Source organism: Sarcophilus harrisii, chromosome 1 (assembly GCF_902635505.1).
Source record: "Sarcophilus harrisii chromosome 1, mSarHar1.11, whole genome shotgun sequence".
In the NCBI taxonomy this organism is placed as follows: domain Eukaryota; kingdom Metazoa; phylum Chordata; class Mammalia; order Dasyuromorphia; family Dasyuridae; genus Sarcophilus; species Sarcophilus harrisii.
In genome coordinates, this window is record NC_045426.1 from 528,756,288 (window position 1) to 528,764,146 (window position 7,859).

Genomic DNA, 7,859 nt, shown 5'->3' on the forward strand with positions numbered 1-7,859 from the left:
GAGGGAAAAGAGATAAGGAAAGGAGATTATACTAGGAAACAAAAACAAGCTCAGTGGCCTGTAGTTTGCAGACTATTCTCTTCCTTAAAAAAATCAAAAAACTTACCCTTCTCTAGTTCAGCAACATCTCTTTATTCCAAAATCAGTGTAAAGAACATTGACTATGAAGTCACTGGACCAGGGCTCAAATATTGCGTTTATAGTTTACTCTTTATATGAGCATGGGAAAGGCTCTGGGCCTCCTCAGTTTTCTAATCCATAAAATAAATGAATTAGTCTCTAATATCCCTTTCAACTCTAAATCTCTTATCCTATCAATTTCAACAATTAACTAACAGGTTCAGCAATTAGGTTCTTTCTATATCTGTATCTATATCTGCTGGGCAGGTGTTTTAAATTCATAGAAGCCATGTACCTAGATACTGTCTTACTATCTCCCTACTCATGTCTTTTTAGTATCCTACTAGGCATTTTTGTTCCATATTGTATCCTATACTGCTTTACCTCTATTCTCTCATAAATCCTCTACAGGGATTCTATCTCTTGACATTATGTGGATGATGATGGAGCACATGGACTACTCATTAGTTTTCCTGGTGTTGTTATGCATCTCTCTCATGAAATCACTGAAGCCATTTTTTCACAATTCTTCACTGGTAACATTTTATAATCCACTCAGTGCCTATCATGCAGCTCTTCTTTTCCATTTGATTAGCTTATAACTTTAATTCTTCAACAACTATGGTATTCCATGATTTATAGTCTAGGCGGTGTCACTACAGTATATTGATTTTTTTAAAAATGGGTCTTTGTTTCAGGGATAAGCATTAAAAGCAACAAAAAATTTCCCAAAGCCAAGCCAGCTCACTGTCTTCATTTTATTCAAGTCTTGGCCCAATTCAATGTCTATTCTCAGTGTGTCCAATATATATTTAGCAGTAGACCAGTGCTATAGTTTGCCCATCCAACTCCATATCATAATCTAGACAATAAGCATTTTTAAATACATTTGTTTGGTGTGTATGTTGTACAAGGTCCTCTTGAGTGACTTTGAGTGGAAGCTTTTTAGTGTTCTGGAACTTAATGAAAACAGCACAATGTCATAAATAAACAGGAGCAATCTTAATATCTTCTAGGGTTACTCCCTTTGATTTGAATGGCAAACACCTTTGTTAGATTTATCTCCCTGTTTTGTTTTAATCAGAGGGTTAAATGAGAAAAGTTATCTCTGTTATCTTTCTCTTTTTTTAGCTCAAGGAAATTTAGTTTATTGACAAGTTATTTCTGTAAAAAGTTTTAAAACATATTATGATTTCAGAAAGATCATTATGTATCAAAGCATGTTTTAATTTCCTTCCAGAAAGCTCTAGTCTGTTTATCCTAATACTCAGTTTTACTTGATTAGTCCCTTTCTCAAAACTATGAATTTTCTCACATTTATATAAGCTCTGAACAAATAAAATGAAGCAATTCAGCTAAGTATAAATTATAAACTTCTTTCCTTTTAGCTCAGCAGCTTTTTCAACCATTCTAACTTTGCCCTTCCTCTGCTGCCTTTTTCCATGGCTTCATGGTATTTCTCCGCAGTACTTTTCAAGGTGAGGGAGATTTCCTGGAATTTTAGTTTCTCATTTTCAGTGACATCTTTGAGCTGTTATATTTCAATTCTGGTTCTTTGGACATCAAGATTAAACGTTGTCACCTGTTCGCATACAGCTCCTCTCTTCTCTTGAAGTTTATTACATTCCTCAGCACTAAGCATTTATATTGCTTGACATTTCTCATGTTTCTTATTTATTTATCTTTAGTTGGGTTGTGGCAAGCTTCTCTTTCCAATGGTTTTTCCAATGAGGTTTCTTCAGTTGTCAGTTATCTTTAATTTTCTCTGAGCACTTTCAATCTGATCCTTCAGGTATTGCTTCTCTTTCAAGATACTCATTACTTTGCCAATGCTCTCTGCAAGTTCTCATATTTTCTTTTGGTATAATTGTAGCTCCATTTGGAATGAAGGTATATACTCAGTTTATCTCAAAATGCTTTATATTTTTCAGTCACTTCAATCTTTGGAGTTTTGAGTTTCTACACTATTTCATTTTCTTTTTATCATTTTTTAACTTCTCTGCAGGATCCACAATTTTTTTCATACTTCCTTGTTCTTTCAAAGTAACTAGTGACGATTTTAATTCGTTCAAATTTTTAGTGGTATCAGCAAGGTTAACTTCTAGGAAATTCCTTTTTTATCATTGCTACTCATTTGTTTGTTTGCTTTTTATTAAGCCTATTCATTTTTTGCTATTCTGAGTGTCTGCTAAGAGTTCTTTGAATTTCGTTGGTTCTTTTACTGGGACAGAATTAAGTTTCTCCAATTTTATCAATGCTTCCTGTTTTGCTACATGTAGCTTCTGCATTTTGTCCTTGAAGAATTTGTGTTGCCATAAATGTTTCGTGTATATTTCTCAATGTGATTTTCTGAAATGAAGTTGATAATGTCACTTAAAAACTTAACAAGAATATTTTCCTTTTGGATACAAAATCAGCAAATTCAAAATCATTTACTCAGCAGATATCTAGAAAAGACTCCATATAAATAAACAAGTTACAACATGGTAAGAGGCCTTCCATTATGTGTGAATACATGATTTTAACATGCTCTGATATCATGTCAAAATGGTCCAGCAGAATCCCGTATACATTTTGTAGGGTTCTCAAGAATATGTTGTGCAAGAAAATCTCCAGAATTTGTGTTGGTGTTCTTTTTCCAAAACACAGCCAGGTGATAAAAGTTCAGATCTTTTATTGTGTCCTTCAATATAGCCGGGTTAGCTCAGAGACCTATCTCTCAGCTTGGTTCTAAGAGCTCCACCCGAATGTCTCCAAATGCAAAGGTTTGTCCTTCTGACTCCAACCAGCACTAAGATAGAAGATACAATGAATCTCTCTTGCCTCGAAGATAGGGCTTGTGGGCTTCCTTGCAGAGTGCTCCTCTCCGACCCCTGGGAATGTTCCCAAAATCACTCTTTCGGGTGGCTCACTGGAGCTGTATTTATGCTATTTCTCCGAGAGTGGGATTGTGGGATATCTCCCAGCATGCTCTCTGGCCCTAAGAGCTTCAAGGGAGGTGTGAATTCAGATATCTCTTTCTAAACCCTGAAATCTCCCAAACATGTGAACTCCAATGAGTACTTAACTATTTCTTCTATCAGTTGTACTTAGTACCTTGTTTCAAGTTCTGGCCCAAAATATCTCCTTCTAAGATCAAATCAATCATATTGAACCATGCTAAATTAGATAATTATTGTCTCTATCAATTCTAATGGCTTAACACTTTGTAAAGATTCCAACAAGTTTGGATTTGGAAAAATATTTTTGGAAGACTCTTGCTATCAGCTATTTTGCACTTCCATGACCAAGCAGATCCACAGACTCTGAGAGCTTTTTCCTTTCTGTTATTTTTCTTGAAGAATCTTGTATGATGATTACATATGCATGCAGTTTTGCACTACTGAGTCAAATGCTTTTTTAAAAACAGACAATGCATAATAAATATAATGGGAATCTTGCATTAGCCATACCTTTTAATCATCTATGTCACTGTAAAGATATTTGCTGTAGAATATCTTTTGCTAAAAGCTGCTTTTTCCTGTTTCATACTTTCTTTAAAGATACTCTACATGTATTTTTAATTATTTATCATTAAAATGCTGAAAAGATGAAAAAATAGACATATGAATTGACAGTTATTTATAGTCTTAGTAACCTTTATATAAAAATGATAATATCTGTGGTTCCCCCCCAAAAAAATCTTGGTAATTGATCCTTGAAAAAATTTGATTCCCAAAACTTTCTTGCCTGAAGGACTGATTTCTTTTATTTATCCTTAGTCTAGTCTTGATTTTTTTTCTATTTTTACTTTATTTCTATTTCTATATATGTCCATGGAAAACATGATGTTAGATTCCCAAATATTAGAGGCTATATTATAATTGATAGAGAAAAGAGTTTAAAAAAATAAATTGGAAAGGTTTTTATGACTCTGCTTTTTTCTTTGACTTTTCATCCTAAAAATGCATCTGTGATAATTTAAAGTGGCTAAATAATTTCGCCAAATTTAGTTGCCTTCCAGATCCTGTCTCCTACTTCTTTCTGTTTTATTAGATGTTACTGAATATAACTTCTACTACCATCTCTTGAATTTTACAAATGAATTTATATACTAAAATGACTTCATTTTAGCTGCCACAACGCTCCATTTTTCTAGGAAATCAAGTATTTTCTGACAAAGATGGTTTCTAAGTACTTTTCGTTTCCCTATTGTGTTAACTGATTTACTCTAAAAATTTCTTAGGCAATGGTAATTGTGTTGGTATTTCTTTTCTCTATTCCTCATTTCCATGTAAATAATTTGTTTAAATAGGTCAGGTTGAAGTTCTTCAATTGTATACCTCATCAATATAGTCTTCCTTCTAGTTTGCTATTATATTTTACTTTAATACCTCAGTGTTCTGACTCTATCCGGTCAGAATATCCATTGATTTCAGAAATGACTCACATCAGGAACCTATAATTTTTCTATACTAAAATATAATCAGTTTCATTTTTGGTTATGATTTTTTGCTGTTCTCTATCTCCAAAGCCTACAACTATTTTCTGGAAGAAAGTATGCATGCTACATAGCCATAGGATTAATATTTATTCTAAGAAATTTTGGCCTCTTTTTTTCTTATTTAGGAACTATGTTTTCCAATATTTTTTGGAAACCACTTCCCTCCCCACCTTTGCACTTAAGTCACCAAATATCAGTGCACATGCTGATTTAATTTCAAGGGTCTTACCAAGGTCTTCACAGAATTTTTCTAAAACTTCAATCTCTGCATCATATACTAATGTGTAATTTATAGTGCAATAATTTATGTGGTCAACTTTCTGCAAATGTTTATCATGAGCATAAAAATACTAAGTCTCCAAATATCCCAAGAACTCTGATATCTTCTGGTTTCAGAACTCTGAGTGTTGATATTTTCTCTATTGTAGCACTTTGTAATTCATCATTTACTTAATAAATAAGTCCTATGGCATTACCTTGAGGCACATAGATATTAAGTAACTTACCTGGAGCATATAGCTAACAAATGCAAGAAACAGAATTTGAAGCTAGGCTTTACCAATTCTAAATCTAGTATTTTATTCAGTATTGATATTTCTACTTCTATATCAAAGTCTTCCTAAAATGTGGTATCCAGAATGGAAAACAATAGAGCACATATGGTTTGACCAGATTACTGCAAAGGGATTACCTTTCCGATTCTAGGCATGATTCCTTTCTTAATGTAGTCTAAGAATGTATTAGCTTTCCTACTTGCCATAGGGCACAGCATTCAAAAGAATTCCTAGATCTTTTCTATTATATAAATCTTGATTTGTATCTTGATCCAATTCGCTTGCATGTCACGCCATCACCTCCCTGATGTCATGATTCTCTTTGAGAATATGAAGAATAAACAACAACTAGCCACATCTCCCCATCTTGGATGTATATTGGTAGGTTTTTTTTACTTAAATGTAATGCTTGACATTTATCCCAATTTCTTCTTATAAGGTTTAACTTAGCATTGTAATTTGTTAAGATATTTTTAAGCTTGTTATAGAATGGGTTAACTGACTGGTTTTACCAACTTGAGATCATTGATAAAAATGGTTAAACAGTAGTGGATTAAGTGAAGATTCCTAAGGCACTCCATCAGAGACTTCTTTTCAAGAAGATATTGAAGCATTAAGACTAGTCTTTGAGAATAGCTTATAATATAGTCTCATAACAGTATTGTTTATTTCTTCTTTAGTTAATCTTCAAATAATCTCCACCACATTTTCCTTCTCTTGTTCCTGGATTTCCTTATGTGAGTATATTGCTATAATTTGTATAGAATTTTAAGGGTTTCAAGACATTGTGTGGTCCTTTATATGCATTATCTCCTTTGATCTTTATATTTATAAAAAGTAGCTATAATATTGTTGTCCCCATTTTATGGAGAAGAAAATGGAAGTTGATAGAGATTGATCCTTCAAAGTCACATAGTGTGTATGTGTTGGAGTCAAAATTTAAATCTAGGTCTTCAGACTCATGTTCCTACTATTCCACATAATTTCTTTCTCCCCAGGTTTTTTCTTCAGAGAAGAAAAATATTTTTAGTAATCATGTATGTGGGATGGTTTTCATAGAATTCCAGAATTTAGCAACTTCTCTATTTATATGTGTGATGCTATTCTGTCCGTCTTTCTCTGCTTATCTCTTGTATTAAATCCTTTCGCCTCAACTTCCAACCTCTTCTTATTTGTTAACTCCTTTTCTGATGTTCTTATTATATCCATATTTCCCCATTCATAAAACAAACAAACCACCTTTGTTTAACCCTATTATTGTCTTTTAGCTTTCCTGCCTTTCACATATTCCTTGAAAAAGTCATTCATATGTCTTGCCTCTACTTTCACAATTTCCAGTCATTTCTCAATCATTTTGTCTAGTTCTTGTCTTCACCACTCAAATGAAACTATCTCCAAAGTTACCAAAGATCTCTTTACTGCCATAGCCAATGACTTTTTCTCAGTTTTCATTTTTCTTGACCTCTCTTTAGTTGGCCAATGGCCCTCTTCTTTCTGGTTTTTATAATCCTGCTGTATGCTAGTTTTCTTCCCCTCAATCTCCTTTATAAAATTATCAATCCTTCTCCCTCTTATCCTATACTATTTCTTCTTCATTCACTATACTTTCTTGTTGATTTCATCAGTTTCAACTATTATCTCTATGTAGAAGACCACTAAATCTATATATCCTGACCTCATCTTTCTCCTAAATTGCAGTCCCATATGTACAACATGCTAAACATTTCCAATTGGACATCCCATAAGTGTTTCATACCCAGAATATATATGTGATATAAAAGTGACTCAGTCCCTGTCATCTAGAAGCTTTCATTCTGAAAGGGGAAGATAACATATAGGAAAATGAAGGACAGAGAAGGTAGTATTTTAGAAGTCACAGGGATGATGAGTTGATCCATATAATAGTCAATTATTAGCAAACTTTTTCTGGAAGAAATGATTCTGTTGATTACTCTGCCTAGAGAAAAAAGCAAAAGGGGTCTTTATTTATTGCATATTTACCTGAGGCTAGCTAGAATTTAGGTTTTCCTGACTTCAGGCCAAGTACTCTATCCACTGGGCTACCTAGCTGCCATTATTTTCATCTTTGTATAATTGCCTACCTCAGTGTCCTGCATAGAGTATGCATTTAGCAAATATTAAATTGGATTCTGATTTGCAATTAATTTTTTTTTTAAGATTTAGCTATGCTTTCTGGTGTATCTTACAGACAAATTGGTTAATAGTATTACAATGTTCAGACATAAAGGTTTTCACCAATTCATAGGCTGTCTTATACAAAGCATGGAGAGTTGTCTTTAGTTCTTTTTATTTTCTTTTATAAGTATATGTTTATTAATGCATGTAGTATTGAAGATGAAACAATATATTAATTTAGACTAATCATGGAAAAGGGCACATAAGCTCAGCTTTTATTGTCTTTCTGAAAAAGTGAAGATGTAATAAGTAAAGATATTTCAGATTTTAAGTTGCAATTCTATCGTTGCTGTTCCCCCTTATCTTTTGTTACTCAAATGAATCTGTAAATATAGAGTTAGAACCAATCCAAATAAGGTCAAAACATTTCGAAAATAAAAAACACAGTATCATTTACTAGTATCCAAAATAAATTCTTGGAGCTAATTCTATTATTATTTATTACAAGAATGTCATTTATAAAGTGTCTTTCTTTTTAATCTTCCTTGTTCTTTGGCAGTCTAAGC

General features: G+C 32.9%; 1 pseudogene; it reads right to left on the bottom strand.

Annotated features, from left to right (window-relative positions):
* Positions 1 to 1,475: 1,475 nt before the first annotated feature.
* LOC111719088 lies at positions 1,476 to 3,583 on the bottom strand (annotated as a pseudogene).
* Between the last annotated feature and the right edge of the window lie 4,276 nt (positions 3,584 to 7,859).